Raw genomic sequence first — 10,914 nt, 5'->3', positions numbered from 1 at the left:
GAGCGGGGGAGCGGCCCCGCACGGGGAGCCTCGCACGGGGTCACGCCGGGGGGTTCGCTCGACAAAAGCCTCCAAGTGTCCCTGGTCCTCCCGGGGCCGTGCCGGGGTCGGAGGGGGCTGGGAGGGAGCAGGGAGCCCGTGTGTGCAGAATCACAGTTACAGTAGTTAATTACACACCTTGCAGCCCCAGAGCGGCCTGGCAGGTCACAGTGAGTTAGTGACAGATGTCAGGGGAGCCAAAGGAATCCCCGCTGTCCTGTGAGTGGGGGCTTTCAGACAGCTCAGATTTAGACAAATGGGTTGAGCTCCCCGTCGGCAATTTTTAAATGTTGTGGAAAACGGGAAAGTAAAGTCAGAATCACAGAATCGGCAAGGTTGGAAAAGACCTCTGAGGCCATCGAGTCCAATCTGTGACCCAGCACCACCTTGTCACCCAGACCATGGCACTGATGCCACCTCCAGTCTGTCCTTAAACACCTCCAGGGACGGGGACTCCACCACCTCCCTGGGCAGCCCATTCCAATGTCTCATCACTCTCTCTGGAAAGTCCAACCTAAACCTCCCCTGGTGCAGCTCAAGACTGTGCCCTCTTGTCCTTGAGGGGCTGGAAATCCACACCTGGAAAGATAACGTGTTTTAGGAAAATACAGTTTGTTGACCTTATGTCAGTAGCAGGAATAAAATAAAATGAGCAGGTGAAGCCTTGCAAATAATTAGATGCTTCAAATACAACAAATGTAGAGATTAAAAGCTGAACAACATGTGCTTGGCAAAGAGATTCCCCCAGTGTTCCTTCTTGAGAGGGGTTTGCAGCATCTGGCTGAGTCAGCTGATGACACACTTAGTGTCACATACTTGGAATTTTCTGAGGAATTGTACTCTAATGTGACCTGACAGTTTAATTAAATAAAGGTGGTGTGGCAAGGCGAAGTTAAATATTACCTTAAGAGCAAATCCCACATCATTTGTTAATTGTGAGCCATAAATGAGTGGGATTCAGCTCCTTCACTTCCCAGATCCATGTTCAGGTGGGGCCTGAGCCCAGAGCAGGTTTGTCACCTCTGCTGACACAGAGGCAGGTGGGCAGTGAGAGATGTTCATGCTGTGCCTGGGTGGTTCCAAGTGGCAGAGGGGTCTTGGTGCCACATAAAGTCTCCAGCCCGCAACAGCTTCCACCACAGACAGAGGGGACTGGCAGGGTGGACGTGCACCAGTGACACAGTTGGAAGTTCACTGTTGTGTGTTTTTTTCTTTTTCTAGAGAAAATGGAGCTACAGTGATCATGTGTGTGCATGTGGTTGTTAGATCAGGCTGCCAGAGCATCTCCAGTTACAGGAGCTCTCCAGTGAGATAGGAAAATACTGGAGAGCTCAGAGGAGGCCACAAAAATGCTCCAGTTCTGGAAAACAAACCCTTAATGAGCTCAGTTTATTCAGGCACATCCAAGAGAAGGGAGTTCAGGAGTGACTCAGCCACTCTGGAAATCTATGCCTATGGGAAAGTTATCCCAGAGCTGGGTCCTGTCAGCCTTTCCAACAGTGGGATCCAGTAACTGAGAGGCAAAGCTGCACAAATTCTTTTAAATGTGACCCAATTTCCCAGCAGTGCTGGTGGTTCATTACAGGAATAGTTCAGGGGGAGGTTAAAGGCCTGTCAGTGTCTGGGGCTCTTCAGCTCAACCATAACAGTGTTGAGGATGTTTAAAGCAGAACCTTGGGCAAGTCCCTGGGGCCAGGCTGGGCCAGGGCTCTGGGGAACTCGGGGGGATCCTCACTGAGGCACCTCCTGGGCTCTGCTCGGGCTGCTGGGCTGCAGGAATAGCAGGGGGGTATTTTTGATGTTGCTGAAGGGCTGGTGGTCTAAAGACAGGTTTAAGCAATCTCAGGCTTTTGGATGAAGCTCTTCAGGGGGGAATTCCACAGGCTGTTCTTCCAGAGGAAAGTGAGATTAAGGAGTGTTTCTTCTCCACTGTTTAAATCAGAGGTTGGGCACAGCAGAGAGCTGTGCTACCCCAGTGCAGGGAATCCCCTCCCACATTTATTCTCTTTTCCCCATCTGTTTGCAGTTGATCCAGGTGGGAGATCAGGAAGGGATTCCCAGCAATGGCTGCTTTTTAAGTCACATACAAGTGTTTCATGCTTAGCAAAAGCAGAGTTTTCCTGATGGGACATTCTGCTGTTATTGTTTACCTCATCAGGTTCTTGTAAAGGGATTTTGGGAGTTTGTCTCAAACTTGGAATGGTTTGAGTGGGAAGGACCTTTAAAGCCCATCTGTTCTAACCCTCTGCAGTGAGCAAGGACATCTTCAGCTGGATCAGGCTCCATGTACTTCAGTAGGACAAGGGTGCTTTGAGGGCAGGAGGATTTATAAAAGGTGTTGGATGACAGGGTCAGGTAGAGGATCCACTGACTCACTCTGAAATTATTACTTTTTGGTTAAAATAAATCAATAAATCTCCCTGTGCTCCCATGGGCAGTGAAACTGCCTGTTACACAGCACTGTGCACTTTGGTGCTCTCTGAGGGCTTGCTGCCTCCCTGGTTTTACATGGAAACAGGCACCTGCCCGTGGCTGGGGGCAGCCTTTTGGCACAGCCATCACTGATAGCCAGGACTTCTGATATCATGGTTTTTCTCATGGTATCTGCAAGCAATAGAGCAGCAATAATCAAATTTTAGCATGTGGAGCAGAGCCAGCAAAATGCATCTTCTGGAATGTAAATGCTCCTTCAGAAAAGCTGTCTGGAGTTTTTAAGGCAGAAGTGCTCTCTGGGAGAAATCCTGACACTCCCCTGCACAGTTTTGGGGTGGTGACAGTTCAGCAGTTGCATGAAACTTCTCATCTTTCTTTGTAGTGTTGAACATGCTGCTCATCTGAAACCACATCAGATCAGTGCCTGGGGCACGTGCAAAGGGTCGGGGCTCAACTGAACACTACAAATTGCTCCTTTCCATGGCAAACACGAATTGGCAGAGCTGGAACAAGGGTAATTCCTGTTGTTCTCCAAAGGCAGCTTGGAGAGAGGTGAGGGCCAGCAGGGAGTGGGCCCTGTGTTGTGAGTTCTCAGCCCCGTGGTGGGACAGCTGGGGTCCTCATGCACAGGGAGATCCCAGTTCACAGAGGGTCAGGTCTGTGCACTCAGACAACCAAAGTAGTTGCTCCTGTGAATAAATAATTTATCCAAACATGCACTAAATAACTTGCTGATGTGTGATATAGCCTGGGAGGAGAGGGAATGAAGGGGCACAGCCACCTCTGGTCTAATGACAGAGACATTTTGTTGGAATTGAGGGTGTCCTTCTGAACCAAGTTTTAATAATTTGATTGAAAAGCTAATTACTGGGTTTGTATGTATAATATACCTCTAGGTAAAAATTTTTTTGTAGCTCTCTGAGGATTCATGGTGCTTTGGCAGCCTCCTCAGCAGCTCCCTTGGTAACCAGGGACACTGGCTGGCCACAGAGGAACTGAGCAGTGTGTGAGGAACAGAAATACATGAACAGAAACAGGGCATGTGCTGGGGGCTGAACATCCTGCTGGTCCACATTTTCACCTCTTAATTGAATGAATGTGTAATCAATTGATAGAGTGTTGGAGGAACTATGGTAGATGTCAGTGATAAAAGTCTGAAAAAATCTTGCAGAAAAATGAAACAGGGGAGTCTGTATATGTGGGATGTCAGAACTCTGGAAGGCTGTTTTCCCAGAGGATAAAAGTATTCATTCTTTTGGAATCCATGTGGAGGTTTAGTTGCACTGTGACCAAATGGCTTAACTTGGGCCTGGAAGGTGAGAGTCTTGTCCAGGTGTTTTAGCTCAGGAGTAGGGAGTCCTTTTCCAGCTGTTCTCACTGCCTGCTGGGTGATTCATGGCAAATAGTGCTTGGTGGACTGCAGGTCAAAATCAAGCAATAAACCCTGCTTCTGTCATTTACAGCTTATTTAGTCTCAGCGTTGCCACTCACTTGGGCTGTTGCTCTGGGCACAGCCCGTGGTGCTGGCTCTAAGGAGGGATAGGCCTGTTTGAGGGTTGAGGCAATTGCTACTGCCAAAGACATTTCTATGGCAGAAAAAACTCGTGTTGCTAATTTTTACAGAATAATCCTCCTTGCAGTGTCTTCTCCAAGGAGTAGGTGGCCTGATGAAGCTAAAGAAAGATGAAGTGTTTTGGAATCTGATCAGACCAGGAACAGTTAAAAATTCTTCAACTTCTGTCTGATCACCTGTAAAAGCTGAGAGTCCTGTTCCTTCACTGACCAATATCCCACTGGACAAGGTTGTGTATTCCCTGTACTTACCACATTGTGGATCTTGAAGAAGGAAGTTGCCAATAAAGAAAAAGTATATATAAATAATGGAAGAATTAAGCAAAGGAATAAAGTTCTGATTTATATTGTATAAACATTTGAACAGTAACAGCACTGGAACCAGTCTTAAACTGCCCTATCAGGAGTGGTTGGTGTTGGTGTCCTGGGCAGGAGCTGCTGTTCCTGCAGCCTTACCTGCCCTTACTCCTGGTGGTACTGACATAAAAAGTGCATCAAAGCCTGTTTTTTCTGTTGTAGTGGAGCAGTCAGATTGTCTGCCCAGTGCTTCATCCCTCCAAGTCTGTCTGTGAGAACAGGAGAGACTCGGGCTCTACATGGATTTCATGCATTTCAATAATTTCCTCTTTATTACATCTCCAGCTCTGCCAAGGATACAGTCACACTTCTTGTTAGGTCTAAACGTGTGGCTGCTGTCATTTTAGACTCCTTTGATTAATATAAAACTTTTTTTTCCTCATTCCATGGCTATTGGTACCCACACAATGTGATTTATTCTTGGCCGTTGCTTATCTTGCCTTCAAAAGCAGAATAACTTGCAAGGGCTCACCCTTAAAGCTCTGCACATAACTGCACTTCAGTTACTCATTTCAGAAGTTAGTTTGCTCTTGCATTTTTCTGCACTTTTTAATCTGCGCTGAAACTTCCTGTTCTATGGTTCAAAAGACACTTTCTGGTAATTTTTGATTTTCACAGGAATTCATTGAGCCTTGTTTGGGTTACATGTTCATGGAGGAAAAGTCTCATTTTCAAAATGGCCAGGACACTGTCTGTCCACTGCTAATCTTTGTAATGTTAAACTCTGCCTGAACCTCCTCAAGGAATAAGCTGTTGTGTCAGGAAAAGAGTTGGCTGGAACGTGGCAGTGCTGTGAGGAGTGTTTGAACACGTGAGCACAGGAGGGGATCTGCACTGCTGGGAAATCCTGGCTATACCAAACTGCTCCACGTGGCTTTTCTTGGGTTATACAATTGCCTGTACATTTTTGGAAAATACTCCTTGGGAACTAAAATCTCCCACTGTTACAAACTTAAGGGAGATGGGTTTGGGTGTTTGAGGAGGGCAGTGCAGCTGTGCTGGACAGGCCAAAGCTTCTGTGTCAGCCGGGGCAGGGCAGGTTTTGTCAGCCAAGAGTGTCACTGTCTGGGGCTTCTTTGTGAGCAGTGGTGGCCACTGGGTCAGTGGATGGAGGGAGGGGAGGTGTCCTGGTGGGGCTGTGTTTGTAGAGGTGGAGAACCTGTGTGGCTCAGGACAACTGGTTCTGTGAATGGTTCATCACATCAGCACAGTGTTCTGCCTAGTCTTTAGTGACTCTTACCCACATAAAATCACAGAACAACTTGAGTTGGAAGAGACCCACAGAGACCATCCAGTCCAACTCCTGGCCCTGCACAGACACCCCAGCAATCCCACCCTATCCCTCAGAGTGTTGTCCAAACCCTCCTGGAGCTCTGGCAGCCTTGGGGCCGTGCCCACTGCCCTGGGGAGCCTGGTCAGTGCCCAACCACCCTCTGGGGGAGGAACCTTTTCCTGAGATCCAACCTGAGCCTGCCCTGACACAGCTCCAGCCGTTCCTTTGGGTCCTGTCCCTGCTCACAGAGAGCAGAGAGTTGTAAACTGCTCTGGGGTCTCCCTTCAAAGCACCTCATGATCTTAACTTTACTGTAAAGGTGTTTAGCAAGATGTAAAAAGTTTTCAAGTGTGTAAGACAGGTTCAAGGAAGCATTTGCTGCCTACCAGTCTGCCTTCTCAAGTTTACACTGACCCAGGTGCTGGTTGGGGCCATGGGGCTGAGGGGTTGTGTGGTCAGGTGCACAAACAATGTGCTCAGAGGCCTCTTTGCTTCCCTGCAGCTCCGTGGTGGCAGTGGGACCCCCCAGGCATCCCTCAGCAGTTAATGCCTTCACCGTCCTTTGGGGTGAGCTTGCTGGTCTGGGGGCACACCCCACATCTGGTGGGATTGGGGCAGCACAGCTTCAGGAACTCCTGCCCCTTTCCAGTCTGTCTTGCAGGAGCTTGGGAAAGGATCGTTTTCACCTTGTGCTCCCAGCTTGGGTGTTGGGGACAGCTGAGAGTGTCCTTGGTGCAGGACAGAGCAGGAGGGAGGGGGCAGGAGCTGCACAGACTGCTCTGGCTGTTCTGAACCCACACTGAGCTGCTGTGCTCTCATGGCATATCAATGGGTAGATCTTTAGGGGGAAGGAATGGTCCTATTCTGACAGTGTGATGTTGAGATTATTAAAATGAATGTCTATTCTGAGGATCAATGTGGAGTTTGTTTCTCAAAGTACTATGAACTTCCTTGGTTTGCACGATGGTTCACATAGATGGGTGAAAGGGAACTGGACTATAAACCAAGGAGTGGACAATAAACCAAGTGCCTGTCATACAAACATAACTAGTCCTGTTTCATCACTGTAGCTTGTGTGACCACTCTTAGGTGCAGACATCCTTCAAATAATCAATATTTTATGGTACAGTGGTGTATTAGGGAATAGATTTATGAGGATTCCATTTTGATTTGTGAACTTCATTCGTGATATTCACTTATTTTTGTAAAGATTGATTTAACTACATTCTATGTTGAAAAGTTACCCAGAAGTTCCTTACAGATAAAGCGGATTGTGTAGAGCTCAGTTTAATTTAAAAAGTTGTAGTGGGTTAACTGTTGTCTGATTCAGTGTCATTTCTTCTCATGGAGTGGGAGAACTGTGAATTTTCCTATCTTTAGTACTGATATTCCTTGGTGATGATTTACATAATACAGGGCACTATGAAATGTCTGTGCAGGAGCAGTCTCCAGTTACTGTGTATCATCTGCTTTTCCCTTTTCAAATGGAAACAAAGCTTGGTGTTTAACGAGAAATTTCTGGAAAGGCTCATTTTGGGTTTTTCTGCTGTCCTGTGTGTGTGAAATGCAGCCACAGCCTCGTTAGAGGGCACTCTGGCCTCACCCACGGGGAGGCTGAGCAGCCACATTCCCAAACCAGCTCTCTGGGGAAAAATCCTGATGCAAATGTTCTTTACCCCCCAGAGCAGTGAGAGAAGCCCGAGCTGGATTGCCCTGGGTACTAATGATCCAAGGCAAGATTACCTGTGCTGTGGGCTGATTTCATGCTTGTGCTCTGTGTGGAACCTGGCAACAATCTATTAGAGAATTCACTGTAGTTTTCCAAAGGTGAATTAATTAGAGTAACTTGCTTTTCTTGTCGCCTTTACCCATAAACTGCCCTGATCTTAAATGTATATCCATTTTGGAATTTCTTTGGGTTGCTATCAAGTTCAAAAAAGTCAGTCTGTTATAAAAAATAAGTTGCTTCAGAAACTCTTGGTTTTTAATACCAGCCCTTATATCAGTTCCGTCTGTGCCTTTGTCATGTCTCCTTTCACTTTCCTTCTGAAAAAAGAGGATAATGATTTTTAAGTTGGAATAATTAATCGAGTTTATAAATGTGCTTTGAAATCTGAAGTGTTTTAGAATTTTTTAAAAATATAATTAAAATATTGAACAAAGCAGGAGTCAGAGAAGTCAAATTTAAGACCATGATTATTGCTCAACTGCTTTGGTGGTGCTTCTGTTCTGGCAAGATTATAGAGCCAGATCATTTGCATTACTTTTGATTTCTTGATGTTTTTAGTTTTTTGTCCAAGCAGAAGCATTTTTCATATGGAGGAGTCAGATTGTCTGTAAACATAAACACAATCTTACCTTTGTCCAAACATACCTTGTTTTGCTTTCACAAAACCAAACCAAACTGGTGGGACCCGAAACAATTTCTGAGCAATTAGCACTGACTCATAGCCACACTGGGGAGGCTTGGCAAACCCCAGGGCATGTTTCCTAGGCTGGAGCCATCCCTACAGAGCATAAACCTCAGCTTTAAGGTACGGCTTTATTCAGCCTGTGAATTCCCCCTCTGTGAGAGCAGTTCAGGTATGAGCTGGGTTCTGCGTCACCGCTCCTTGGGGTGCTCGTGTGGCTCTCTAAGGTGGGAGAGGAGGCACAACGAGGGGCCATGGTGTGGCAGGGCCAGCCAGGGCCAGCTGACTGACCAGCTCCTTCCTGGGAAGGATTCCTTCCAGCTGGGACTGGCACATCTGCCTTGCCAGGGAGCTTTACTCCAAGATGCAGCTTTGTTATCCATGGGGTAAGGACAATAAACACTGATAATAGGAGGTTCTGTGCTCCAGCCAGGAGACAGCACTTTGCTTGGATTTCTGAATCACTCTGTAGGGCTTCCATGAACTCTGTTGGCCACGAGACTCCATTCTCCACAATCAAAGCAGAATAATAAGAAAAAGTACTGGTCAGGCCATCTTTTTCCTCTCCTAGTTTTTAATCTCCTCTTGCACCTTCCCTTTCTGTCCCACTAGAACAGCTCCTTAGCTTTTTGGCAAAGAGGGGTTGCCTGCAGTAGAAGGAAAGCTGAGATGTTCCCGCTCCGAGGTTCTCCAGCGTCTGTCCCAGCTGGAGAGGCAGGAGGAGGCAGCAGCAGCTGAGCTGAGTGGAGCCATGTGGGTGGCTGCAGGTGTGTGGGAAGCAGCGCTGTGGAGACGCTCCTGCAGTCTAGGAGGCACCTGATGGCACAGGGGGAACAGCCCTTACAGTCACATCTGGGGGAGGTATCCTGGCAAACCAGCCCTTGGGATAAATGCAGGCACTTGTGTGATTCCCAGCTCCCACCACTCTCCTGGGAGGGTGGCAACAGCTTCTCTGGGCAAAGGGAGCGGGCCAGGGAGAGGGAGCAGCCCAGACCTGACCCGGGGCTGTTGTGTGGCCCCTGGATTGTTTCAGGGAGTTGGGAATACGGCAGCGAACAAGGCAGGCTGGGATGGCTTCCCAGTGACTGCATCATCTGGAGTTTCTGAGGAACCTTTTATTTGTCTGCCTGGCAAATGGATTTTAAGGTGGAATGGAATATACAGGGACTCCTCTGGCAGAGAAAAAACAGTTACTGAGCTTAAAGCATTTCGTCTGTGGGACTGGGGATTGTGTTTTTCATGGTTTTCAAGAGTGTTTCTTGTACTCTTGTGATTTAAGTTAATGACACTGGGATTCACACTGTGAATGACAGAGGCTTCAAGCCAAAGTCTTCACCCCCTTGGTGTTGTTCTCCATCCCATATTCAGATCCCTCTCATGTTTTACCACAGTCTGGGTGTTCTAAAAAAGGCTGGAAATCCAGGAGCTAGTGACATTACAGAACATACTTAAGAGGAGCTCCAGCCTGCTTGTATAAAACACTTTCCTTCAGTTTTGAGTAACATCTCCTAGAAATATTTTCTCACAGAACATTTCTGTGGAACTGAAAGTTTCATTTGATGATGTTTCGGTCTTTGTCATTGTTTGAAGAGCAGCTGGTGTTCTGTGGGGACGAGTTTGCCTGGGTTAGCCAACGCCATCTCCCCAGCACAGTGTACTGAAGGGTGTAATAAGTGATGTGCTGGTGTCATCTCTGCTTTAGCTCTGAAATCGGTCCCAGGTACAATCTAATCTTTATTAAAGAAGCTGGTTGCAGTTCTTGGTCCCATCTCTGGTTACAATCAGTGTTGCACTTTAAAGGTTTCTGCCCAGTGCTGATTTTCCCCCTCAGCAGCACAGTGTCTGTGGGGATCTGGGGGCCCAGTGCTGGTTCTGGGCAGTTGTTTTGAGGCTGGTGATGTGACTGAGCTTTCTTGAGCCCGTTCCTGCTGTTCACTTACCCTCAGACTGACGTTCTCACGGGGCAGGTTCTTGTGCTGGCACAAATTGCTGTGTGATGGCAGTAGGCAGCAAGAGCTGCAGAGTGTTTCCTGCTTAAAAAAAACAGTGAAAAAGCCACTGCTAACAGAGGTTAAGGGAAGAAGTACAACTGTGTTTATAAAAACACAGGAGAGGAGCATAATGGGGAAAGCTTAAATTGAGGGCAGTCTTCTGCCTGATGTGATGATGTAATGGAACAAGCACCATTTTTTCCTTCCTTTTTTTCTCTTGTTTCAGCAGGAGCAGTTTAGCTAAGAGCCCAGTGGTGCTGTCTGGCTGACTTGTCATAGGTTTAAGCATCAGAAAGTATATATTTTTATGTAGTGCAAAGGCAAAACTTTGGGGATATGCTTAAAACACAAAAGAAAACAAAAACAAAAGAACAAAACCAAAGAAAGTCTTTGGTGTACAGTGTCCGGAGTGATTTTAAAATGCTCTTTTGCCATGCCTAAATAAATGGTGATTTCAGCCAAAGAGAAATCTTTCCTCGTGATTTATTACACTAATATAGATATAAGCCCTCTGAGCAGGATTGTCAGTTTACTAGAACAGCCTTCTTTCTCCTTTCAGATTTAATCCACATGTTGTTGTATCAACAGAGCCTTTGTCTCTGCTCAGTTATGAGTTATCCTTTTTTAATAATAATATTAAAAAAAAGTGAAAACACATGTTTTTTACAGCTGTATTACAAAGAAACATGGGATGACATAGGGAGAGGAGACCATCAACTGGTGACTCTGATTTGTAAGTAACTTCAAAGTGATGCTGCTTATAAAAGGGTGAAAAATGGCCCTCTCCCTTCTCCCTGGGCAGGGACTGTGGAAGCCCAGCAGTGAAAAGAGGAGGCAG

The sequence above is a fragment of the Pipra filicauda genome, unplaced genomic scaffold, assembly GCF_003945595.2.
Source record: "Pipra filicauda isolate LSUMZ 115617 unplaced genomic scaffold, ASM394559v2 scaffold333_size800053_pilon, whole genome shotgun sequence".
Taxonomy (NCBI): Eukaryota; Metazoa; Chordata; class Aves; order Passeriformes; family Pipridae; genus Pipra; species Pipra filicauda.
Note: the sequence above shows the minus strand (reverse complement) of the source record.